The sequence below is a fragment of the Salvelinus namaycush genome, chromosome 34 (genome assembly GCF_016432855.1).
Source record: "Salvelinus namaycush isolate Seneca chromosome 34, SaNama_1.0, whole genome shotgun sequence".
Taxonomy (NCBI): Eukaryota; Metazoa; Chordata; class Actinopteri; order Salmoniformes; family Salmonidae; genus Salvelinus; species Salvelinus namaycush.
Window position 1 is genome coordinate 41,535,139 of NC_052340.1, and position 27,234 is coordinate 41,562,372.

Sequence of the window (27,234 nt, forward strand, 5' to 3'; positions counted from 1 at the left end):
GACAGTGTCCATTTAATCAAGGCCCAATCCATCAGAGGCTTGGTACATCTTTCATCCAAGTTTCATAGATGGGGGATCAATTCAAATTGATTTTTGAGACATTTATTAGTGACACCCAATTCAGCAATCAATCAATCAAATGTATTTATAAAGCCCTTCTTACATCAGCTGATATCTCAAAGTGATGTACAGAAACCCAGCCTAAAACCCCAAACAGAAAGCAATGCAGATGTAGAAGCATGGTGGCTAGGAAAAACTCCCTAGAAAGGCCAGAACCTAGGAAGAAATCAAGAGAGGAACCAGGCTATGAGGGGTGGCCAGTCCTCTTCTGGCTGTCCCGAGTGGAGATTATAATCTCTTACTTGTTACCTCCATCAGCCCCCAGCCTGGTCTGTCCATCAGCCCCAAGCCTGGTCTGTCCATCAGCCCCCAGCCTGGTCTGTCCATCAGCCCCCAGCCTGGTCTGTCCATCATCCCCAAGCCTGGTCTGTCCATCAGCCCCCAGCCTGTTCTGTCCATCAGCCCCCAACCTGTTCTGTCCATCAGCCCCCAGCCTGTTCTGTCCATCATCCCCGAGCCTGGTCTGTCCATCAGCCCCCAGCCTGGTCTGTCCATCAGCCCCCAGCCTGGTCTGTCCATCAGCCCTAAGCCTGGTCTGTCCATCAGCCCCCAGCCTGTTCTGTCCATCAGCCCCCAACCTGTTCTGTCCATCATCCCCGAGCCTGGTCTGTCCATCAGCCCCCAGCCTGTTCTGTCCATCAGCCCCCAGCCTGTTCTGTCCATCAGCCCCGAGCCTGGTCTGTCCATCAGCCCCGAGCCTGGTCTGTCCATCAGCCCCAAGCCTGGTCTGTCCATCAGCCCCCAGCCTGGTCTGTTTATCAGCCCCCAGCCTGTTCTGTCCATCAGCCCCAAGCCTGGTCTGTCCATCAGCCCCAAGCCTGGTCTGTCCATCAGCCCCCAGCCTGTTCTGTCCATCAGCCCCGAGCCTGGTCTGTCCATCAGCCCCGAGCCTGATCTGTCCATCAGCCCCCAGCCTGTTCTGTCCATCAGCCCCGAGCCTGGTCTGTCCGTCAGCCCCGAGCCTGGTTTGTTTATCAGCCCCGAGCCTGGTCTGTTTATCAGCCCTGAGCCTGGTCTGTTTATCAGCCCCGAGCCTGGTCTGTTTATCAGCCCCGAGCCTGGTCTGTTTATCAGCCCCGAGCCTGGTCTGTTTATCAGCCCCGAGCCTGGTCTGTTTATCAGCCCCGAGCCTGGTCTGTTTATCAGCCCTGAGCCTGTTCTGTTTATCAGCCCTGAGCCTGGTCTGTCCATCAGCCCCAAGCCTGGTCTGTTTATCAGCCCTGAGCCTGTTCTGTTTATCAGCCCTGAGCCTGGTCTGTTTATCAGCCCTGAGCCTGGTCTGTCCGTCAGCCCCCAGCCTGTTCTGTTTATCAGCCCCGAGCCTGGTCTGGTTTCATTCTCAAGGGAAGGGAACCACAAGTGATTATTTCATCTCAGACTTGGTGGTACCTACATGTCTCTGAAAGTGATGACACCTTATGTACATATTTATGTACATATTCTTCATCCCTTTACACTTGTGTGTATAAGGTAGTTGTTGTGAAATTGTTAGGTTAGATTACGCGTTGGTTAGATTACTGCATTGTCGGAACTAGAAGCACAAGCATTTCGCTACACTCGCATTAACATCTGCTAACCATGTGTATGTGACAAATAACATGTTATTTGATTTGATCAACTAATATGTAGAGAACCAGGATTCCTGAAGACACGCAGGGTTCAGTCTTTTTTCTCTGAGCTTTTGTGTGCCTTGTGTCTAGGATAAACCATATGCAATAAGAACTTTATATTGAACACAGAAATGACATGTTCTGATGGGGATAACTGTATGTATTGAACTTGCAATCAAATGCGATGTCAGGGGTTTAAAAACATATACTTTAGGACATGCAGAACATAGAGACATTACTGTCTGGTTGAACATATAGACATTACTGTCTGGTTGGACATATAGACATTACTGTCTGGTTGAACATATAGACATTACTGTCTGGTGGAACATATAGACATTACTGTCTGGTTGAACATATAGACATTACTGTCTGGTTGGACATAGAGACATTACTGTCTGGTTGAACATATAGACATTACTGTCTGGTTGAACATATAGACATTACTGTCTGGTTGAACATAGAGACATTACTGTCTGGTTGAACATAGAGACATTACTGTCTGGTTGAACATATAGACATTACTGTCTGGTTGAACATATAGACATTACTGTCTGGTTGAACATATAGACATTACTGTCTGGTTGAACATACAGACATTACTGTCTGGTTGAACATATAGACATTACTGTCTGGTTGACATGTAGACATTACTGTCTGGTTGAACATATAGACATTACTGTCTGGTTGAACATATAGACATTACTGTCTGGTTGAACATATAGACATTACTGTCTGGTTGAACATATAGACATTACTGTCTGGTTGAACATATAGACATTACTGTCTGGTTGAACATATAGACATTACTGTCTGGTTGACATGTAGACATTACTGTCTGGTTGAACATATAGACATTACTGTCTGGTTGAACATATAGACATTACTGTCTGGTTGAACATACAGACATTACTGTCTGGTTGAACATATAGGCATTACTGTCTGGTTGAACATATAGACATTACTGTCTGGTTGAACATATAGACATTACTGTCATGTTGAACATATAGACATTACTGTCTGGTTGAACATATATACATTACTGTCTGGTTGAACATATAGACATTACTGTCTGGTTGAACATATAGACATTACTGTCTGGTTGAACATACAGACATTACTGTCTGGTTGAACATATATACATTACTGTCTGGTTGAACATATAGACATTACTGTCTGGTTGAACATATATACATTACTGTCTGGTTGAACATATAGACATTACTGTCTGGTTGAACATATAGACATTACTGTCTGGTTGAACATATATACATTACTGTCTGGTTGAACATATATACATTACTGTCTGGTTGAACATAGAGACATTACTGTCTGGTTGAACATATAGACATTACTGTCTGGTTGAACATATAGACATTACTGTCTGGTTGAACATATAGACATTACTGTCTGGTTGAACATATAGACATTACTGTCTGGTTGAACATATATACATTACTGTCTGGTTGAACATATAGACATTACTGTCTGGTTGAACATATAGACATTACTGTCTGGTTGAACATATATACATTACTGTCTGGTTGAACATATATACATTACTGTCTGGTTGAACATAGAGACATTACTGTCTGGTTGAACATATAGACATTACTGTCTGGTTGAACATATAGACATTACTGTCTGGTTGAACATATAGACATTACTGTCTGGTTGAACATATAGACATTACTGTCTGGGTGAACATATAGACATTACTGTCTGGTTGAACATATAGACATTACTGTCTGGTTGAACATATAGACATTACTTTCTGGTTGAACATATAGACATTACTGTCTGGTTGAACATACAGACATTACTGTCTGGTTGACATATAGACATTACTGTCTGGTTGAACATATAGACATTACTGTCTGGTGGAACATATAGACATTACTGTCTGGTTGAACATACAGACATTACTGTCTGGTTGAACATATAGACATTACTTTCTGGTTGAACATATAGACATTACTGTCTGGTTGAACATATAGACATTACTGTCTGGTTGAACATATAGACATTACTGTCTGGTTGAACATATAGGCATTACTGTCTGGTTGACATGCAGAACATATAAACAGCAGAACATATAGATCTTGCTGTCAAGTTATCAGTAACCACAGCAAGGTTGGCATTACATCAGACTAGCAATCTTCCTCAAAGTGTTGAAAGCCTTGACATAACTGCAAATCATTGTTGACTTGTCATGCAGATATAATTTTTTTCTGACAGCTTAATTAAGAATACAGTGGATATTTGTTGTAAAGTCTAACTGAATGCCTGAAGGCCAATCATGTAAAGCCTTTAAGATGTCTCCTTCTTCACCTTGATTACTATCATCTTCTTTCCCTGTCTACTAGATATAAAAAATATCAAGACATATGTCCTCTTTCTATACGGGTACAGGGCGAGACCCAGAAGCAGACAAAGAGGCCGATGGTTAGAGTCTCTGATATTTGTTATAATCCAAGGGGCAGGCAAGAGAATGGTCTTGGACAGGCAAAATATCATACACAAGGTCAGAGTCCAGGAGGTACAGAGTGGCAGGCAGGCTCGAGGACAGGGCAGGCAGCATGTTCAGGCAGGCGGGTACAGAGTCAAGGTAGGCAAGGGTCAAAACCGGGAGGACTAGCAAAAGAGAGATAAGAAAAAGCAGGAGCACGGAAAACACGCTGGTTGACTTGACAAGACAAACTGGCAACAGACAAACAGGGAACACCGGAATAAATACCCAGGGACTAATGGGGAAAGCGGGTGACACCTGGAGGGGGGGTGCAGACAATCACAAAGACAGGTGAAACAGATCAGGGTGTGACAGCAGCCCCCCTCTAGGGGCGCCACCTTGCGTCTGACCTGGGCGCATACCTGGCTGACCGGGGTGCCAGCGGTGAAAGTCAGTGATGAGGGCCAGGTCCAGGTTGTCTTTAGGGGGAACCCAGCACCTCTCCTCCGGGGCGTAACCCTCCCAGTCAACCAGGTACTGGAAACCCCTGCCCTGTGGTCAAAACCCCTGCCCCGTGAGGCGTCTCACCGTGTACGCTGGCTGACCGTCGATGACACGGAGGGGAGGAATGGGCCTAGAAATGGAAGACAAAGGACTGTGAGACAAGGGTTTAATCTTGGGGACAAGAAAAGTAGGGTGAACATGGAGGGTACAGGGGTAACAGCAGGCGAACAGCAGTGGGACAAAGGACTCTAGAAATGGGAAAAGGACCAAAGAAACGGGGGGAAAGTTTGCGGGAAGCCACCCTGGGGGGTAGGTCCCGTGTGGACAACATTACCCTCTGCCCGACCCTATAGCGGGGAGCCAGAGTCCGGTGGCGCTCCGCTTGTCGACGATACCTGGATGTGGTCTTGAGAAGAGCCGCCTGAGCTCTTTTCCAGGTACGCCGACAGCGGCGGAAGAACATCTGGGCTGAGGCTCTGTTGACCTTAACTTATTGCTGTTGGAAGAGCGGAGGCTGAATCCCCCTTCGAATGCTCCACGGCGGGGGAGAGTCCAGTAGCCGAGCAGGGAAGAGTATTCCTGACATATTCCACCCAGACCAGTTGCTCCAGGTGGTGGGGTTACTAGCAACAAAACACCGAAGTGTCGTCTCCATGTCTTGATTGGCTCGCTCTGATTGGCTGTTGAATTGGGGATGAAACCCAGAGGACAGACTGGCCGACGACCCGATAAGGATGCAGAATGCCTTCCAGAATCGGGACGAGAATGGGGATGGATTTGGAAGACGTGCTGCACCATGAGCTGGGCCGTCTCCTTGGCTGAAGGTAACTTGGGAAGAGGGATGAAATGGGTGGCTTTGGAAAACCTATTAACCACCATCAGAATGGTGGTGTTACCATCTGATGGGGGAAACCCAGTGACAAAATCCAGGGAAATATGGGACCAGGGACAATGAGGGACAGGGAGTGGCTGAAGGAGGCCAGATGGAGCTTGCCGTGGAGTCTTGCTTTGAGCGCACATCATGCATGTGGCGACGAAGGCCGAGAAATCAGGAGTCATGGTGGGCTACCAGAAGCGTTGTCGAAGGAAAGCCAGCGTACGACGAGCCCCAGGATGACAGGTAAGCCTGGAGGAGTGAGCCCATTCCAGAACCTGAGGCCGGGTCAAATCAGGAATGAACATCTGGGTAGTCGCCCCCCCCCCCCAGGGTCCAGCTGGGAATGTTGTGCCTTGCGGACAAGAGCCTCAATAGCCCAAAACTACCGAAGCCACCAAACATGAGGCAGGGAGGATGGTCTCAGATTCAGAGGAAGTGGCAGTGGAACAGTACAGACGGAAGAGGGCGTCCGGCTTCATGTTTTTGGACACTGGGTGGAAGGAGATGGTGAAATTGAATCTGGTAGATAACTTCTTGCCGCACTGATCCCTTTAGCGGGATCATTTTCGTAAACAACCGCTGAATTGCAGAGCGCCAAATTCAAAAATAATACTAAAAATATTTATAATCATGAAATCACAAGTGCAATATACCAACACACAGCCTAGCTTGTTGTTAATCCACCTATCGTGTCACATTTTGAAAATATGCTTTACAGCGAAAGCAATCCAAGCGTTTCTGAGTTTATCAATCACTAGACACAACAGTAAGAACAGCTAGCCCCAAATTAGCTTGGTCACGAAAGTCAGAAAAGCAATAAAATTAATCGCTTACCTTTGATAATCTTCGGATGTTTGCACTCACGAGACTCCTAGTTACACAATAAATGTTCTTTTTGTTCGATAAAGATTCGTTTTATAACCAAAAACCGCCATTTGGTTTGCGCGTTATGTTCAGAAAACCACAGGCTCGTTCCGGCCCTGAAAGGCAGACGAAAAATCCAAAAAGTATCCGTAATGTTCATAGAAACATGTCAAAGTTTTTTATAATCAATCCCAAGGTTGTTTTTAACATACATAATCGATAATATTTCAACCGGACAGTAACCTATTCAATACTACAAGGAAAGAAAATGTCGAGCTACATCTCTCGGGCGCAGGAACTAATCAAAGGACACCTGATGCGTTTTGAAAAATCTCGCTTATTTTTCCAAATAAAAGCTTGAAACTATGTCTAAAGCCTGGTCACAGCCTGAAGAAGCCTGGGGGAAAGCCATTGGAAAAGGAATCTGGTTGATACCCCTTTAAATGGAGGAGAGGCAAACAATGGAACAGGGATAAAAACCTCTGTAGTATTGAACAGTTTATCGTCCGGTTGAAATATTCAGCTTCAGTGTAAAGGGAATAGGTGATATTTTAGGGATGGGGAAATAGAGAAAGGTAGGAAGATAAGATTTGGGAATGTGTTTTATGTGGGTATTAAGGGGGAGGGAAGGGGCTCACCTGGCTTTTATGTTTTGCTATGGTTTGTTTTGTTGTTTTTGGGATGCATAGAGTTGTGCGTTTTAAATAATTTTATGGATGGTTTGTGTTGTGTATCAAGCTTTAGTGTATCAACCATGACTAAGTAGTGTTGTATCTATGGACCCCTCGTTACCATGACTGAGTAGTGTTGTATCTATAAACCCCTCGTTACCATGACTAAGTAGTGTTGTATCTATGAACCCCTCGTTACCATGACTGAGTAGTGTTGTATCTATGGACCCCTCGTTACCATGACTGAGTAGTGTTGTATCTATAAACCCCTCGTTACCATGACTGAGTAGTGTTGTATCTATGGACCCCTCGTTACCATGACTGAGTAGTGTTGTATCTATAAACCCCTCGTCACCATGACTGAGTAGTGTTGTATCTATGGACCCCTCGTCACCATGACTGAGTAGTGTTGTATCTATAAACCCCTCGTTACCATGACTAAGTAGTGTTGTATCTATAAACCCCTCGTTACCATGACTGAGTAGTGTTGTATCTATGGACCCTTCGTTACCATGACTGAGTAGTGTTGTATCTATAAACCCCTCGTTACCATGACTGAGTAGTGTTGTATCTATAAACCCCTCGTTACCATGACTGAGTAGTGTTGTATCTATGGACCCCTCGTTACCATGACTGAGTAGTGTTGTATCTATGGACCCCTCGTTACCATGACTGAGTAGTGTTGTATCTATGAACCCCTCGTTACCATGACGGAGTAGTGTTGTATCTATAAACCCCTCGTTACCATGACTGAGTAGTGTTGTATCTATAAACCCCTCGTTACCATGACTGAGTAGTGTTGTATCTATGGACCCCTCGTTACCATGACTGAGTAGTGTTGTATCTATAAACCCCTCATTACCATGACTGAGTAGTGTTGTATCTATGGACCCCTCGTTACCATGACTGAGTAGCGTTGTATCTATGAACCCCTCGTTACCATGACTGAGTAGTGTTGTATCTATAAACCCCTCATTACCATGACTGAGTAGTGTTGTATCTATGGACCCCTCGTTACCATGACTGAGTAGCGTTGTATCTATGAACCCCTCGTTACCATGACTGAGTAGTGTTGTATCTATAAACCCCTCGTTACCATGACTGAGTAGTGTTGTATCTATAAACCCCTCGTTACCATGACTGAGTAGTGTTGTATCTATAAACCCCTCGTTACCATGACTGAGTAGTGTTGTATCTATGAACCCCTCGTTACCATGACTGAGTAGTGTTGTATCTATGAACCCCTCGTTACCATGACTGAGTAGTGTTGTATCTATAAACCCCTCGTTACCATGACTGAGTAGTGTTGTATCTATGAACCCCTCGTTACCATGACTGAGTAATGTTGTATCTATGAACCCCTCGTTACCATGACTGAGTAGTGTTGTATCTATGAACCCCTCGTTACCATGACTGAGTAGTGTTGTATCTATAAACCCCTCGTTACCATGACTGAGTAGCGTTGTATCTATGGACCCCTCGTCACCATGACTGAGTAGTGTTGTATCTATAAACCCCTCGTTACCATGACTGAGTAGTGTTGTATCTATAAACCCCTCGTTACCATGACTGAGTAGTGTTGTATCTATGGACCCCTCGTTACCATGACTAAGTAGTGTTGTATCTATAAACCCTTCGTTACCATGACTGAGTAGTGTTGTATCTATGGACCCCTCGTTACCATGACTGAGTAGTGTTGTATCTATAAACCCCTCGTTACCATGACTGAGTAGTGTTGTATCTATAAACCCCTCGTTACCATGACTGAGTAGTGTTGTATCTATGGACCCCTCGTTACCATGACTGAGTAGTGTTGTATCTATAAACCCCTCGTTACCATGACTGAGTAGTGTTGTATCTATAAACCCCTCGTTACCATGACTAAGTAGTGTTGTATCTATAAACCCCTCGTTACCATGACTGAGTAGTGTTGTATCTATGGACCCCTCGTTACCATGACTGAGTAGTGTTGTATCTATAAACCCCTCGTTACCATGACTGAGTAGTGTTGTATCTATGGACCCCTCGTTACCATGACTGAGTAGTGTTGTATCTATAAACCCCTCGTTACCATGACTGAGTAGTGTTGTATCTATGGACCCCTCGTTACCATGACTGAGTAGTGTTGTATCTATAAACCCCTCGTCACCATGACTGAGTAGTGTTGTATCTATAAACCCCTCGTTACCATGACTGAGTAGTGTTGTATCTATGGACCCCTCGTTACCATGACTGAGTAGTGTTGTATCTATGGACCCCTCGTTACCATGACTGAGTAGTGTTGTATCTATGGACCCCTCGTTACCATGACTGAGTAGTGTTGTATCTATGGACCCCTCGTTACCATGACTGAGTAGTGTTGTATCTATGGACCCCTCGTTACCATGACTGAGTAGTGTTGTATCTATAAACCCCTCGTTACCATGACTGAGTAGTGTTGTATCTATAAACCCCTCGTTACCATGACTGAGTAGTGTTGTATCTATGAACCCCTCGTTACCATGACTGAGTAGTGTTGTATCTATAAACCCCTCGTTACCATGACTGAGTAGTGTTGTATCTATGAACCCCTCGTTACCATGACTGAGTAGTGTTGTATCTATAAACCCCTCGTTACCATGACTGAGTAGTGTTGTATCTATGGACCCCTCGTTACCATGACTGAGTAGTGTTGTATCTATAAACCCCTCGTTACCATGACTGAGTAGTGTTGTATCTATGGACCCCTCGTTACCATGACTGAGTAGTTTTGTATCTATGGACCCCTCGTTACCATGACTGAGTAGTGTTGTATCTATAAACCCCTCGTTACCATGACTGAGTAGTGTTGTATCTATAAACCCCTCGTTACCATGACTAAGTAGTGTTGTATCTATGGACCCCTCGTTACCATGACTGAGTAGTGTTGTATCTATGGACCCCTCGTTACCATGACTGAGTAGTGTTGTATCTATGGACCCCTCGTTACCATGACTGAGTAGTGTTGTATCTATAAACCCCTCGTTACCATGACTGAGTAGTGTTGTATCTATGAACCCTTCGTTACCATGACTGAGTAGTGTTGTATCTATAAACCCCTCGTTACCATGACTGAGTAGTGTTGTATCTATGGACCCCTCGTTACCATGACTGAGTAGTGTTGTATCTATAAACCCCTCGTTACCATGACTGAGTAGTGTTGTATCTATAAACCCCTCGTTACCATGACTGAGTAGTGTTGTATCTATGGACCCCTCGTTACCATGACTGAGTAGTGTTGTATCTATAAACCCCTCGTTACCATGACGGAGTAGTGTTGTATCTATAAACCCCTCGTTACCATGACTAAGTAGTGTTGTATCAATAAACCCCTCGTTACCATGACTGAGTAGTGTTGTATCTATAAACCCCTCGTTACCATGACTGAGTAGTGTTGTATCTATAAACCCCTCGTTACCATGACTAAGTAGTGTTGTATCTATGGACCCCTCGTTACCATGACTGAGTAGTGTTGTATCTATGGACCCCTCGTTACCATGACTGAGTAGTGTTGTATCTATAAACCCCTCGTTACCATGACTGAGTAGTGTTGTATCTATAAACCCCTCGTTACCATGACTGAGTAGTGTTGTATCTATAAACCCCTCGTCACCATGACTGAGTAGTGTTGTATCTATGGACCCCTCGTTACCATGACTGAGTAGTGTTGTATCTATGGACCCCTCGTTACCATGACTGAGTAGCGTTGTATCTATGAACCCCTCGTTACCATGACTGAGTAGTGTTGTATCTATAAACCCCTCGTCACCATGACTGAGTAGTGTTGTATCTATGAACCCCTCGTTACCATGACTGAGTAGTGTTGTATCTATGAACCCCTCGTTACCATGACTAAGTAGTGTTGTATCTATGAACCCCTCGTTACCATGACTGAGTAGTGTTGTATCTATGGACCCCTCGTTACCATGACTAAGTAGTGTTGTATCTATGAACCTCTCGTTACCATGACTAAGTAGTGTTGTATCTATGAACCCCTCGTTACCATGACTGAGTAGTGTTGTATCTATGGACCCCTCGTTACCATGACTGAGTAGTGTTGTATCTATGGACCCCTCGTTACCATGACTAAGTAGTGTTGTATCTATGGACCCCTCGTTACCATGACTGAGTAGTGTTGTATCTATGAACCCCTCGTTACCATGACTAAGTAGTGTTGTATCTATGAACCCCTCGTTACCATGACTGAGTAGTGTTGTATCTATGAACCCCTCGTTACCATGACTGAGTAGTGTTGTATCTATGGACCCCTCGTTACCATGACTAAGTAGTGTTGTATCTATGAACCTCTCGTTACCATGACTAAGTAGTGTTGTATCTATGAACCCCTCGTTACCATGACTGAGTAGTGTTGTATCTATGGACCCCTCGTTACCATGACTGAGTAGTGTTGTATCTATGGACCCCTCGTTACCATGACTAAGTAGTGTTGTATCTATGGACCCCTCGTTACCATGACTGAGTAGTGTTGTATCTATGGACCCCTCGTTACCATGACTAAGTAGTGTTGTATCTATGGACCCCTCGTTACCATGACTGTAGATGAAACAATGCTGTGTTGATGTCTGCTGGTTCTTAATGGGGATGCATTTTGATCTGGCTTAGACAAAACCCCTCAGATATTTTAAGCTTTGGGAATAGTACTCCTTTAGGTCATAGGTACAACTCTCATGCAACTTACAGTGCAGACGGAGAAACCCGACCTTTCGCCGTACATAGTAGATGGCCTGAGATGGCAATGTGGAAACATTGGGAAAATAATTGAAAATGACGACAATGTTCAATGGTCAGATTCGTTAAGGCGTGTCACCAACTCCTAATTACCATTTGTCAGCGTTAAGGACGGTCACCCACTGCAGATTACCATTTGTCATATTCATTAAGGACGGTCACCCACTGCAGATTACTATTTGTCATATTCATTAAGGACGGTCACCCACTGCTAATTACAAGTTGTCAGACTCATTAAGGACGGTCACCCACTGCTAATTACAAGTTGTCAGATTCGTGAAGGACGGTCACCCACTGCAGATTACCATTTGTCATATTCATTAAGGACGGTCACCCACTGCTAATTACAAGTTGTCAGACTCATTAAGGACGGTCACCCACTGCTAATTACAAGTTGTCAGACTCATTAAGGACGGTCACCCACTGCAGATTACCATTTGTCATATTCATTAAGGACGGTCACCCACTGCTAATTACAAGTTGTCAGACTCATTAAGGACGGTCACCCACTGCTAATTACAAGTTGTCAGACTCATTAAGGACGGTCACCCACTGCTAATTACAAGTTGTCAGACTCATTAAGGACGGTCACCCACTGCTAATTACAAGTTGTCAGACTCATTAAGGACGGTCACCCACTGCTAATTACAAGTTGTCAGACTCATTAAGGACGGTCACCCACTGCTAATTACAAGTTGTCAGACTCATTAAGGACGGTCACCCACTGCTAATTACAAGTTGTCAGACTCATTAAGGACGGTCACCCACTGCTAATTACAAGTTGTCAGACTCATTAAGGACGGTCACCCACTGCTAATTAGAAGTTGTCAGATTCGTGAAGGACGGTCACCCACTGCAGATTACAAGTTGTCAGACTCATTAAGGACGGTCACCCACTGCTAATTAGAAGTTGTCAGATTCGTGAAGGACGGTCACCCACTGCTAATTAGAAGTTGTCAGATTCGTGAAGGACGGTCACCCACTGCTAATTAGAAGTTGTCAGATTCGTGAAGGACGGTCACCCACTGCTAATTACAAGTTGTCAGACTCATTAAGGACGGTCACCCACTGCTAATTACAAGTTGTCAGACTCATTAAGGACGGTCACCCACTGCTAATTACAAGTTGTCAGACTCATTAAGGACGGTCACCCACTGCTAATTACAAGTTGTCAGACTCATTAAGGACGGTCACCCACTGCTAATTACAAGTTGTCAGACTCATTAAGGACGGTCACCCACTGCTAATTACAAGTTGTCAGACTCATTAAGGACGGTCACCCACTGCTAATTAGAAGTTGTCAGATTCGTGAAGGACGGTCACCCACTGCTAATTAGAAGTTGTCAGATTCGTGAAGGACGGTCTCCCGCTGTCTGTGTGTCCCTTTGGTTGCAAACTGTGATTTGGCTAACAGATCAAACAAAGGTGATCAATGAAAAATCTAGAACTAGAAGTCTAATTAATAAATTGTTAGTTAGGAGATAGAGAAATGTTTGAACTCATATTCAATAGGTATTTTGTCTAGTTTCTCTCGTGAGATGTGAAATCGTTCACATAAATAAGATATGCTGACTATCTGTCTCTTAGAGCCAGGGTTCCTCCTAGTGCAGAGCTGCAGTAGAACAGACCTCACTTAGAGCCAGGATTCCTCCCAGTGCAGAGCTGCAGGAGAGTAGACCTCTCTTAGAGCCAGGATTCCTCCCAGTGCAGAGCTGCAGGAGAGCAGACCTCTCTTAGAGCCAGGATTCCTCCCAGTGCAGAGCTGCAGGAGAGCAGACCTCTCTTAGAGCCAGGATTCCTCCCAGTGCAGAGCTGCAGGAGAGCAGACCTCTCTTAGAGCCAGGATTCCTCCCAGTACAGAGCTGCAGGAGAGCAGACCTCTCTTAGAGCCAGGATTCCTCCCAGTACAGAGCTGCAGGAGAGCAGACCTCTCTTAGAGCCAGGATTCCTCCCAGTGCAGAGCTGCAGGAGAGTAGACCTCTCTTAGAGCCAGGATTCCTCCCAGTGCAGAGCTGCAGGAGAGTAGACCTCTCTTAGAGCCAGGATTCCTCCCAGTACAGAGCTGCAGGAGAGCAGACCTCTCTTAGAGCCAGGATTCCTCCCAGTGCAGAGCTGCAGGAGAGTAGACCTCTCTTAGAGCCAGGATTCCTCCCAGTGCAGAGCTGCAGGAGAGTAGACCTCTCTTAGAGCCAGGATTCCTCCCAGTGCAGAGCTGCAGGAGAGTAGACCTCTCTTAGAGCCAGGATTCCTCCCAGTGCAGAGCTGCAGGAGAGTAGACCTCTCTTAGAGCCAGGATTCCTCCCAGTGCAGAGCTGCAGGAGAGTAGACCTCTCTTAGAGCCAGGATTCCTCCAGTACAGAGCTGCAGGAGAGCAGACCTCTCTTAGAGCCAGGATTCCTCCCAGTACAGAGCTGCAGGAGAGCAGACCTCTCTTAGAGCCAGGATTCCTCACAGTGCAGAGCTGCAGTAGAACAGACCTCACTTTGCGCTGTGTTTTGGCTCCACCCCTTGGTGTTAATGAATCACTACAACAATAAACACACATCTGCGTTACAGTCATGTCCAAAGTATTGGCACCATTGATAAAGACAAGAAAAAAAGACAACAAATTAAATACTATAAATGGTCAGCTATATTGTACAGAATGCCAAAAAGATATGGGGAAATTATTTTATACTAATACATTTACTCAGAGGAATATATATTTAAATATGCACTATGCAGAAATCGCTGCTCCATATTCTGGTTGATAAAATTTTAATAGTTCATCCTAATTTCAGTTTATGTTACTAAACAAGCAAGTATAGTGTAGAGAATCATTGTACCGTCTAAAACGCTGTGAAATATATTTTCTACAACCAAAAATATTGTATTTTCAGGTGTTAAAAGCTGGTTGACAAAACTGAAAGTAAAAGATGCAATAATAACGACACAGTATTTTTCTAAAATGTATTATGATATTGGAGAACACAGTGGGAGGGATCTTAGACCATTCCTCTATACAGAATTTTTCCAGGTCCTTGATATCTTTCATCTGCTCTTAAAAACTGTCCTCTTCAATTCAAACCACAGGTTTTCAACGGGGTTCAAGTACGGAGACTGAGATGGCCACTGCAAAATGTAGATTTTTTGGGTCAATTAGCTAAACAAATTAGCATTTTTATTTGTGCTTGGGGTTAATGTCTGGCTGGAAGATCCACTTGTGGCCAAGTGTCAGCCTCCTGGAAGAGGCGACCAGGTTTTAGGTTAAAATGTCCTGGTACTTGGTAAAGTTCATGTTGTTGACCTTAACAAGGCCCCAGGACCAGTGGAAGCAAAATAGACCCATAGACCCAAAGATCCACCACCATATTTTACAGCAGGTATGAGGTATTTCTTCTGCATATGCTTCCGTTTTTCGACGCCAAATCCACCACTGGTGTGCGTCGTCAAAGAGCTCTATTTTCACGAGACTGTTGATTAACGGCACATGGATTGGACCTACTTTAATGTCACCTGACCATAAATAGCACTGCGTATTACTAGAGGCACGTGTTCAGGAGACACTCCAGTCCCTAGAGTAATACCTGATACCTAATACCTATCAATACAATGTTGTTGTTGTTTCCCGTCAGTTCGATCAAACCTAGATGGTCCTTGTTTCCCGCTATGTCAGTTCGATCAAACCTAGATGGTCCTTGTTTCCCGCTATGTCAGTTCGATCAAACCTAGATGGTCCTTGTTTCCCGCTATGTCAGTTCGATCAAACCTAGATGGTCCTTGTTTCCCGCTATGTCAGTTCGATCAAACCTAGATGGTCCTTGTTTCCCGCTATGTCAGTTCGATCAAACCTAGATGGTCCTTGTTTCCCGCTATGTCAGTTCGATCAAACCTAGATGGTCCTTGTTTCCCGCTATGTCAGTTCGATCAAACCTAGATGGTCCTTGTTTCCCGCTATGTCAGTTCGATCAAACCTAGATGGTCCTTGTTTCCCGCTATGTCAGTTCGATCAAACCTAGATGGTCCTTGTTTCCCGCTATGTCAGTTCGATCAAACCTAGATGGTCCTTGTTTCCCGCTATGTCAGTTCGATCAAACCTAGATGGTCCTTGTTTCCCGCTATGTCAGTTCGATCAAACCTAGATGGTCCTTGGTGGGAACACTTTAAATAACAGGAGAACCACTTCTCCCTGTTATGACATGATGAATGGCCGTTTATGTAAACCTGTCACCTCCGTCTCTCTGTCTAATGTAAAAACGCTACAGACTTTAAACATCCCTGGGACTGAGTGTGACAGACATGGCTACTCTACAGCCCCTACCATTCTGCAGATCTCACCATGCAGCCCGCATCACTTCAGAGAACTTTACATTTTCCAAACGAGTTGTCCCGTCTGCACAAATGAGGTAGCCGCTCTCGACCTAAACTGTTAAATAAGACTTTAGACCCCGGCTATGCATTCTACTTAGCCACAGCCATTGTTAAATCTGCTGCACCATAACAATAGTATTTTCTACCGCCGTGCATGTTAACCTTCCGCTAGCCCTCTGTCCTCAACAGGTTAACGGTCTCTGGGTTATTATGTGTTGCTCATTTAACTTTCTAATGCAGTACTTTAAAGGCATGCAGAGCTCTTTGCCGTGACCAGATAGGGTCTCTGGAGGGTATCCTGGCATGAGAACAGTCGACTCTAAAAATACATGAGATATGTGATGTAGGAGAAGGGAAGTCTATCTGTTTTCCAGGTATGAATACAACCAGGACAGTAGTCTGTTTTCCAGGTATGAATACAACCAGGGCAGTAGTCTATCTGTTTTCCAGGTATGAATACAACCAGGGCAGTAGTCTATCTGTTTTCCAGGTATGAATACAACCAGGGCAGTGTGTTATTACCTGGTACTTCCTGTATTTTGCCATGTTATTACCTGGTACTTCCTGTATATAGCCATGTTATTACCTGGTACTTCCTGTATATAGCCATGTTATTAACTGGTACTTCCTGTATATAGCCATGTTATTGTTACTCGTTGTGTATTTAATCCTTGTGTTATAATTGTGTTTATATTGTTTCTCTGCACTGTTGGGAAGGACCTGTAAGTCAGCATTTCACTGTCAGTCTACACCTGTTGGGAAGGACCTGTAAGTCAGCATTTCACTGTCAGTCTACACCTGTTGGGAAGGACCTGTAAGTCAGCATTTCACCGTCAGTCTACACCTGTTGGGAAGGACCTGTAAGTCAGCATTTCACTGTCAGTCTACACCTGTTGGGAAGGACCTGTAAGTCAGCATTTCACCGTCAGTCTACACCTGTTGGGAAGGACCTGTAAGTCAGCATTTCACCGTCAGTCTACACCTGTTGGGAAGGACCTGTAAGTCAGCATTTCACTGTCAGTCTACACCTGTTGGGAAGGACCTGTAAGTCAGCATTTCACTGTCAGTCTACACCTGTTGGGAAGGACCTGTAAGTCAGCATTTCACTGTCAGTCTACACCTGTTGGGAAGGACCTGTAAGTCAGCATTTCACCGTCAGTCTACACCTGTTGGGAAGGACCTGTAAGTCAGCATTTCACTGTCAGTCTACACCTGTTGGGAAGGACCTGTAAGTCAGCATTTCACTGTCAGTCTACACCTGTTGGGAAGGACCTGTAAGTCAGCATTTCACCGTCAGTCTACACCTGTTGGGAAGGACCTGTAAGTCAGCATTTCACCGTCAGTCTACACCTGTTGGGAAGGACCTGTAAGTCAGCATTTCACTGTCAGTCTACACCTGTTGGGAAGGACCTGTAAGTCAGCATTTCACCGTCAGTCTACACCTGTTGGGAAGGACCTGTAAGTCAGCATTTCACTGTCAGTCTACACCTGTTGGGAAGGACCTGTAAGTCAGCATTTCACCGTCAGTCTACACCTGTTGGGAAGGACCTGTAAGTCAGCATTTCACCGTCAGTCTACACCTGTTGGGAAGGACCTGTAAGTCAGCATTTCACTGTCAGTCTACACCTGTTGGGAAGGACCTGTAAGTCAGCATTTCACTGTCAGTCTACACCTGTTGGGAAGGACCTGTAAGTCAGCATTTCACTGTCAGTCTACACCTGTTGGGAAGGACCTGTAAGTCAGCATTTCACCGTCAGTCTACACCTGTTGGGAAGGACCTGTAAGTCAGCATTTCACCGTCAGTCTACACCTGTTGGGAAGGACCTGTAAGTCAGCATTTCACTGTCAGTCTACACCTGTTGGGAAGGACCTGTAAGTCAGCATTTCACTGTCAGTCTACACCTGTTGGGAAGGACCTGTAAGTCAGCATTTCACTGTCAGTCTACACCTGTTGGGAAGGACCTGTAAGTCAGCATTTCACCGTCAGTCTACACCTGTTGGGAAGGACCTGTAAGTCAGCATTTCACTGTCAGTCTACACCTGTTGGGAAGGACCTGTAAGTCAGCATTTCACTGTCAGTCTACACCTGTTGGGAAGGACCTGTAAGTCAGCATTTCACCGTCAGTCTACACCTGTTGGGAAGGACCTGTAAGTCAGCATTTCACCGTCAGTCTACACCTGTTGGGAAGGACCTGTAAGTCAGCATTTCACTGTCAGTCTACACCTGTTGGGAAGGACCTGTAAGTCAGCATTTCACCGTCAGTCTACACCTGTTGGGAAGGACCTGTAAGTCAGCATTTCACTGTCAGTCTACACCTGTTGGGAAGGACCTGTAAGTCAGCATTTCACCGTCAGTCTACACCTGTTGGGAAGGACCTGTAAGTCAGCATTTCACCGTCAGTCTACACCTGTTGGGAAGGACCTGTAAGTCAGCATTTCACTGTCAGTCTACACCTGTTGGGAAGGACCTGTAAGTCAGCATTTCACTGTCAGTCTACACCTGTTGGGCAGGACCTGTAAGTCAGCATTTCACTGTCAGTCTACACCTGTTGGGAAGGACCTGTAAGTCAGCATTTCACCGTCAGTCTACACCTGTTGGGAAGGACCTGTAAGTCAGCATTTCACCGTCAGTCTACACCTGTTGGGAAGGACCTGTAAGTCAGCATTTCACTGTCAGTCTACACCTGTTGGGAAGGACCTGTAAGTCAGCATTTCACTGTCAGTCTACACCTGTTGGGAAGGACCTGTAAGTCAGCATTTCACCGTCAGTCTACACCTGTTGGGAAGGACCTGTAAGTCAGCATTTCACCGTCAGTCTACACCTGTTGGGAAGGACCTGTAAGTCAGCATTTCACCGTCAGTCTACACCTGTTGGGAAGGACCTGTAAGTCAGCATTTCACCGTCAGTCTACACCTGTTGGGAAGGACCTGTAAGTCAGCATTTCACCGTCAGTCTACACCTGTTGGGAAGGACCTGTAAGTCAGCATTTCACTGTCAGTCTACACCTGTTGGGAAGGACCTGTAAGTCAGCATTTCACCGTCAGTCTACACCTGTTGGGAAGGACCTGTAAGTCAGCATTTCACTGTCAGTCTACACCTGTTGGGAAGGACCTGTAAGTCAGCATTTCACCGTCAGTCTACACCTGTTGGGAAGGACCTGTAAGTCAGCATTTCACCGTCAGTCTACACCTGTTGGGAAAGACCTGTAAGTCAGCATTTCACTGTCAGTCTACACCTGTTGGGAAGGACCTGTAAGTCAGCATTTCACCGTCAGTCTACACCTGTTGGGAAGGACCTGTAAGTCAGCATTTCACCGTCAGTCTACACCTGTTGGGAAGGACCTGTAAGTCAGCATTTCACTGTCAGTCTACACCTGTTGGGAAGGACCTGTAAGTCAGCATTTCACCGTCAGTCTACACCTGTTGGGAAGGACCTGTAAGTCAGCATTTCACCGTCAGTCTACACCTGTTGGGAAGGACCTGTAAGTCAGCATTTCACTGTCAGTCTACACCTGTTGGGAAGGACCTGTAAGTCAGCATTTCACTGTCAGTCTACACCTGTTGGGAAGGACCTGTAAGTCAGCATTTCACTGTCAGTCTACACCTGTTGGGAAGGACCTGTAAGTCAGCATTTCACCGTCAGTCTACACCTGTTGGGAAGGACCTGTAAGTCAGCATTTCACTGTCAGTCTACACCTGTTGGGAAGGACCTGTAAGTCAGCATTTCACCGTCAGTCTACACCTGTTGGGAAGGACCTGTAAGTCAGCATTTCACCGTCAGTCTACACCTGTTGGGAAGGACCTGTAAGTCAGCATTTCACTGTCAGTCTACACCTGTTGGGAAGGACCTGTAAGTCAGCATTTCACTGTCAGTCTACACCTGTTGGGAAGGACCTGTAAGTCAGCATTTCACCGTCAGTCTACACCTGTTGGGAAGGACCTGTAAGTCACCATTTCACTGTCAGTCTACACCTGTTGGGAAGGACCTGTAAGTCAGCATTTCACCGTCAGTCTACACCTGTTGGGAAGGACCTGTAAGTCAGCATTTCACCATCAGTCTACACCTGTTGGGAAGGACCTGTAAGTCACCATTTCACTGTCAGTCTACACCTGTTGGGAAGGACCTGTAAGTCAGCATTTCACCGTCAGTCTACACCTGTTGGGAAGGACCTGTAAGTCAGCATTTCACTGTCAGTCTACACCTGTTGGGAAGGACCTGTAAGTCAGCATTTCACTGTCAGTCTACACCTGTTGGGAAGGACCTGTAAGTCAGCATTTCACCGTCAGTCTACACCTGTTGGGAAGGACCTGTAAGTCAGCATTTCACCGTCAGTCTACACCTGTTGGGAAGGACCTGTAAGTCAGCATTTCACCGTCAGTCTACACCTGTTGGGAAGGACCTGTAAGTCAGCATTTCACTGTCAGTCTACACCTGTTGGGAAGGACCTGTAAGTCAGCATTTCACCGTCAGTCTACACCTGTTGGGAAGGACCTGTAAGTCAGCATTTCACTGTCAGTCTACACCTGTTGGGAAGGACCTGTAAGTCAGCATTTCACTGTCAGTCTACACCTGTTGGGAAGGACCTGTAAGTCACCATTTCACCGTCAGTCTACACCTGTTGGGAAGGACCTGTAAGTCAGCATTTCACTGTCAGTCTACACCTGTTGGGAAGGACCTGTAAGTCAGCATTTCACTGTCAGTCTACACCTGTTGGGAAGGACCTGTAAGTCAGCATTTCACTGTCAGTCTACACCTGTTGGGAAGGACCTGTAAGTCAGCATTTCACCGTCAGTCTACACCTGTTGGGAAGGACCTGTAAGTCAGCATTTCACCGTCAGTCTACACCTGTTGGGAAGGACCTGTAAGTCAGCATTTCACCGTCAGTCTACACCTGTTGGGAAGGACCTGTAAGTCAGCATTTCACCGTCAGTCTACACCTGTTGGGAAGGACCTGTAAGTCAGCATTTCACTGTCAGTCTACACCTGTTGGGAAGGACCTGTAAGTCAGCATTTCACTGTCAGTCTACACCTGTTGGGAAGGACCTGTAAGTCAGCATTTCACTGTCAGTCTACACCTGTTGGGAAGGACCTGTAAGTCAGCATTTCACCGTCAGTCTACACCTGTTGGGAAGGACCTGTAAGTCAGCATTTCACCGTCAGTCTACACCTGTTGGGAAGGACCTGTAAGTCAGCATTTCACTGTCAGTCTACACCTGTTGGGAAGGACCTGTAAGTCAGCATTTCACTGTCAGTCTACACCTGTTGGGAAGGACCTGTAAGTCAGCATTTCACTGTCAGTCTACACCTGTTGGGAAGGACCTGTAAGTCAGCATTTCACCGTCAGTCTACACCTGTTGGGAAGGACCTGTAAGTCAGCATTTCACTGTCAGTCTACACCTGTTGGGAAGGACCTGTAAGTCAGCATTTCACCGTCAGTCTACACCTGTTGGGAAGGACCTGTAAGTCAGCATTTCACCGTCAGTCTACACCTGTTGGGAAGGACCTGTAAGTCAGCATTTCACCGTCAGTCTACACCTGTTGGGAAGGACCTGTAAGTCAGCATTTCACTGTCAGTCTACACCTGTTGGGAAGGACCTGTAAGTCAGCATTTCACCGTCAGTCTACACCTGTTGGGAAGGACCTGTAAGTCAGCATTTCACCGTCAGTCTACACCTGTTGGGAAGGACCTGTAAGTCAGCATTTCACTGTCAGTCTACACCTGTTGGGAAGGACCTGTAAGTCAGCATTTCACTGTCAGTCTACACCTGTTGGGAAGGACCTGTAAGTCAGCATTTCACTGTCAGTCTACACCTGTTGGGAAGGACCTGTAAGTCAGCATTTCACCGTCAGTCTACACCTGTTGGGAAGGACCTGTAAGTCAGCATTTCACCGTCAGTCTACACCTGTTGGGAAGGACCTGTAAGTCAGCATTTCACCGTCAGTCTACACCTGTTGGGAAGGACCTGTAAGTCAGCATTTCACTGTCAGTCTACACCTGTTGGGAAGGACCTGTAAGTCAGCATTTCACTGTCAGTCTACACCTGTTGGGAAGGACCTGTAAGTCAGCATTTCACTGTCAGTCTACACCTGTTGGGAAGGACCTGTAAGTCAGCATTTCACCGTCAGTCTACACCTGTTGGGAAGGACCTGTAAGTCAGCATTTCACCGTCAGTCTACACCTGTTGGGAAGGACCTGTAAGTCAGCATTTCACCGTCAGTCTACACCTGTTGGGAAGGACCTGTAAGTCAGCATTTCACTGTCAGTCTACACCTGTTGGGAAGGACCTGTAAGTCAGCATTTCACTGTCAGTCTACACCTGTTGGGAAGGACCTGTAAGTCAGCATTTCACCGTCAGTCTACACCTGTTGGGAAGGACCTGTAAGTCAGCATTTCACCGTCAGTCTACACCTGTTGGGAAGGACCTGTAAGTCAGCATTTCACTGTCAGTCTACACCTGTTGGGAAGGACCTGTAAGTCAGCATTTCACCGTCAGTCTACACCTGTTGGGAAGGACCTGTAAGTCAGCATTTCACTGTCAGTCTACACCTGTTGGGAAGGACCTGTAAGTCAGCATTTCACCGTCAGTCTACACCTGTTGGGAAGGACCTGTAAGTCAGCATTTCACTGTCAGTCTACACCTGTTGGGAAGGACCTGTAAGTCAGCATTTCACCGTCAGTCTACACCTGTTGGGAAGGACCTGTAAGTCAGCATTTCACTGTCAGTCTACACCTGTTGGGAAGGACCTGTAAGTCAGCATTTCACCGTCAGTCTACACCTGTTGGGAAGGACCTGTAAGTCAGCATTTCACCGTCAGTCTACACCTGTTGGGAAGGACCTGTAAGTCAGCATTTCACTGTCAGTCTACACCTGTTGGGAAGGACCTGTAAGTCAGCATTTCACTGTCAGTCTACACCTGTTGGGAAGGACCTGTAAGTCAGCATTTCACTGTCAGTCTACACCTGTTGGGAAGGACCTGTAAGTCAGCATTTCACCGTCAGTCTACACCTGTTGGGAAGGACCTGTAAGTCAGCATTTCACTGTCAGTCTACACCTGTTGGGAAGGACCTGTAAGTCAGCATTTCACTGTCAGTCTACACCTGTTGGGAAGGACCTGTAAGTCAGCATTTCACTGTCAGTCTACACCTGTTGGGAAGGACCTGTAAGTCAGCATTTCACCGTCAGTCTACACCTGTTGGGAAGGACCTGTAAGTCAGCATTTCACTGTCAGTCTACACCTGTTGGGAAGGACCTGTAAGTCAGCATTTCACTGTCAGTCTACACCTGTTGGGAAGGACCTGTAAGTCAGCATTTCACCGTCAGTCTACACCTGTTGGGAAGGACCTGTAAGTCAGCATTTCACCGTCAGTCTACACCTGTTGGGAAGGACCTGTAAGTCAGCATTTCACCGTCAGTCTACACCTGTTGGGAAGGACCTGTAAGTCAGCATTTCACCGTCAGTCTACACCTGTTGGGAAGGACCTGTAAGTCAGCATTTCACTGTCAGTCTACACCTGTTGGGAAGGACCTGTAAGTCAGCATTTCACTGTCAGTCTACACCTGTTGGGAAGGACCTGTAAGTCAGCATTTCACTGTCAGTCTACACCTGTTGGGAAGGACCTGTAAGTCAGCATTTCACCGTCAGTCTACACCTGTTGGGAAGGACCTGTAAGTCAGCATTTCACCGTCAGTCTACACCTGTTGGAAGGACCTGTAAGTCAGCATTTCACCGTCAGTCTACACCTGTTGGGAAGGACCTGTAAGTCAGCATTTCACCGTCAGTCTACACCTGTTGGGAAGGACCTGTAAGTCAGCATTTCACTGTCAGTCTACACCTGTTGGGAAGGACCTGTAAGTCAGCATTTCACCGTCAGTCTACACCTGTTGGGAAGGACCTGTAAGTCAGCATTTCACTGTCAGTCTACACCTGTTGGGAAGGACCTGTAAGTCAGCATTTCACCGTCAGTCTACACCTGTTGGGAAGGACCTGTAAGTCAGCATTTCACCGTCAGTCTACACCTGTTGGGAAGGACCTGTAAGTCAGCATTTCACTGTCAGTCTACACCTGTTGGGAAGGACCTGTAAGTCAGCATTTCACTGTCAGTCTACACCTGTTGGGAAGGACCTGTAAGTCAGCATTTCACCGTCAGTCTACACCTGTTGGGAAGGACCTGTAAGTCAGCATTTCACCGTCAGTCTACACCTGTTGGGAAGGACCTGTAAGTCAGCATTTCACTGTCAGTCTACACCTGTTGGGAAGACTGAAGTCAGATCACTGTCAGGTCTACACCTGTTGTAAGTCAGCATTTCACTGTCAGTCTACACCTGTTGGGAAGGACCTGTAAGTCAGCATTTCACCGTCAGTCTACACCTGTTGGGAAGGACCTGTAAGTCAGCATTTCACTGTCAGTCTACACCTGTTGGGAAGGACCTGTAAGTCAGCATTTCACTGTCAGTCTACACCTGTTGGGAAGGACCTGTAAGTCAGCATTTCACCGTCAGTCTACACCTGTTGGGAAGGACCTGTAAGTCAGCATTTCACCGTCAGTCTACACCTGTTGGGAAGGACCTGTAAGTCAGCATTTCACCGTCAGTCTACACCTGTTGGGAAGGACCTGTAAGTCAGCATTTCACTGTCAGTCTACACCTGTTGGGAAGGACCTGTAAGTCAGCATTTCACTGTCAGTCTACACCTGTTGGGAAGGACCTGTAAGTCAGCATTTCACTGTCAGTCTACACCTGTTGGGAAGGACCTGTAAGTCAGCATTTCACCGTCAGTCTACACCTGTTGGGAAGGACCTGTAAGTCAGCATTTCACCGTCAGTCTACACCTGTTGGGAAGGACCTGTAAGTCAGCATTTCACTGTCAGTCTACACCTGTTGGGAAGGACCTGTAAGTCAGCATTTCACTGTCAGTCTACACCTGTTGGGAAGGACCTGTAAGTCAGCATTTCACTGTCAGTCTACACCTGTTGGGAAGGACCTGTAAGTCAGCATTTCACCGTCAGTCTACACCTGTTGGGAAGGACCTGTAAGTCAGCATTTCACCGTCAGTCTACACCTGTTGGGAAGGACCTGTAAGTCAGCATTTCACTGTCAGTCTACACCTGTTGGGAAGGACCTGTAAGTCAGCATTTCACCGTCAGTCTACACCTGTTGGGAAGGACCTGTAAGTCAGCATTTCACTGTCAGTCTACACCTGTTGGGAAGGACCTGTAAGTCAGCATTTCACCGTCAGTCTACACCTGTTGGGAAGGACCTGTAAGTCAGCATTTCACTGTCAGTCTACACCTGTTGGGAAGGACCTGTAAGTCAGCATTTCACCGTCAGTCTACACCTGTTGGGAAGGACCTGTAAGTCAGCATTTCACTGTCAGTCTACACCTGTTGGGAAGGACCTGTAAGTCAGCATTTCACCGTCAGTCTACACCTGTTGGGAAGGACCTGTAAGTCAGCATTTCACCGTCAGTCTACACCTGTTGGGAAGGACCTGTAAGTCAGCATTTCACCTGTCAGTCTACACCTGTTGGGAAGGACCTGTAAGTCAGCATTTCACTGTCAGTCTACACCTGTTGGGAAGGACCTGTAAGTCAGCATTTCACTGTCAGTCTACACCTGTTGGGAAGGACCTGTAAGTCAGCATTTCACCGTCAGTCTACACCTGTTGGGAAGGACCTGTAAGTCAGCATTTCACTGTCAGTCTACACCTGTTGGGAAGGACCTGTAAGTCAGCATTTCACCTGTCAGTCTACACCTGTTGGGAAGGACCCTGTAAGTCAGCATTTCACCTGTCAGTCTACACCTGTTGGGGAAGGACCTGTAAGTCAGCATTTCACTCGTCAGTCTACACCTGTTGGAAGGACCTGTAAGTCAGCATTTCACCGTCAGGTCTACACCTGTTGGGAAGGACCTGTAAGTCAGCATTTCACTGTCAGTCTACCACCTGTTGGGAAGGACCTGTAAGTCAGCATTTCACCTGTCAGTCTACACCTGTTGGGAAGGACCTGTAAGTCAGCATTTCACCGTCAGTCTACACCATGTTGGGAAGGACCTGTAAGTCAGCATTTCACCGTCAGTCCTACACCTGTTGGGAAGGACCTGTAAGTCAGCATTTCACTGTCAGTCTACACTGTGGGAAGGGACCTGTAAGTCAGCATTTCACACGTCAGTCTACAACCTGTTGGGAAGGACCTGTAAGTCAGCATTTCACCGTCAGTCTACACCTGTTGGTGAAGGACCTGTAAGTCAGCAATTTCACCGTCAGTCTACAACCTGTTGGGAAGGACCTGTAAGTCAGCATTTCACCGTCATCTACACCTGTTGGGAGAGACCTGTAAGTCAGCATTTCACCGTCCAGTCTCACACCTGTTGGGAAGGACCTGTAGTCAGCATTTCACTGTCAGTCTACACCTGTTGGGAAGGACCTCTCTTTACTCAGTATAATACATCTCTTTACAGTATCTACATCTCTTACAGTATAATACATCTCTTTACCAGTATGAATACATCTCTTTACCTAGTATTACATCTCTTTACCAGTATAAATACAGCTCTTTACTCAGTATAATACATCTCTTTACCAGTAGATACATCTCTTTACAGTATATACATCTCTTTACCATATATACTACATCTCTTTTCCCAGTATGATACATCTCTTTACCAGTATGAATACATCTCTTTACTAGTACAATACATCTCTTTAACATATCTCTTTACTCAGTATGATTACATCTCTTTACCAGTATCTCTTTACCAGTATATACATCTCTTTACCAGTATAAATACATCTCTTTAACACAGTATCTCTTTACCAGTATGATACATCTCTTTACTAGTATAATACATCTCTTTACCAGTATAATACATCTCTTTACCAGTATCTCTTTTACCAGTATGATACATCTCTTTACTAGTATAATACATCTCTTTACCAGTATAATACTTCTTTTACCAGTATAACTACATCTCTTTATCCAGTATAAACATCTCTTTACCAGTAAAATACATCTCTTTACCAGTA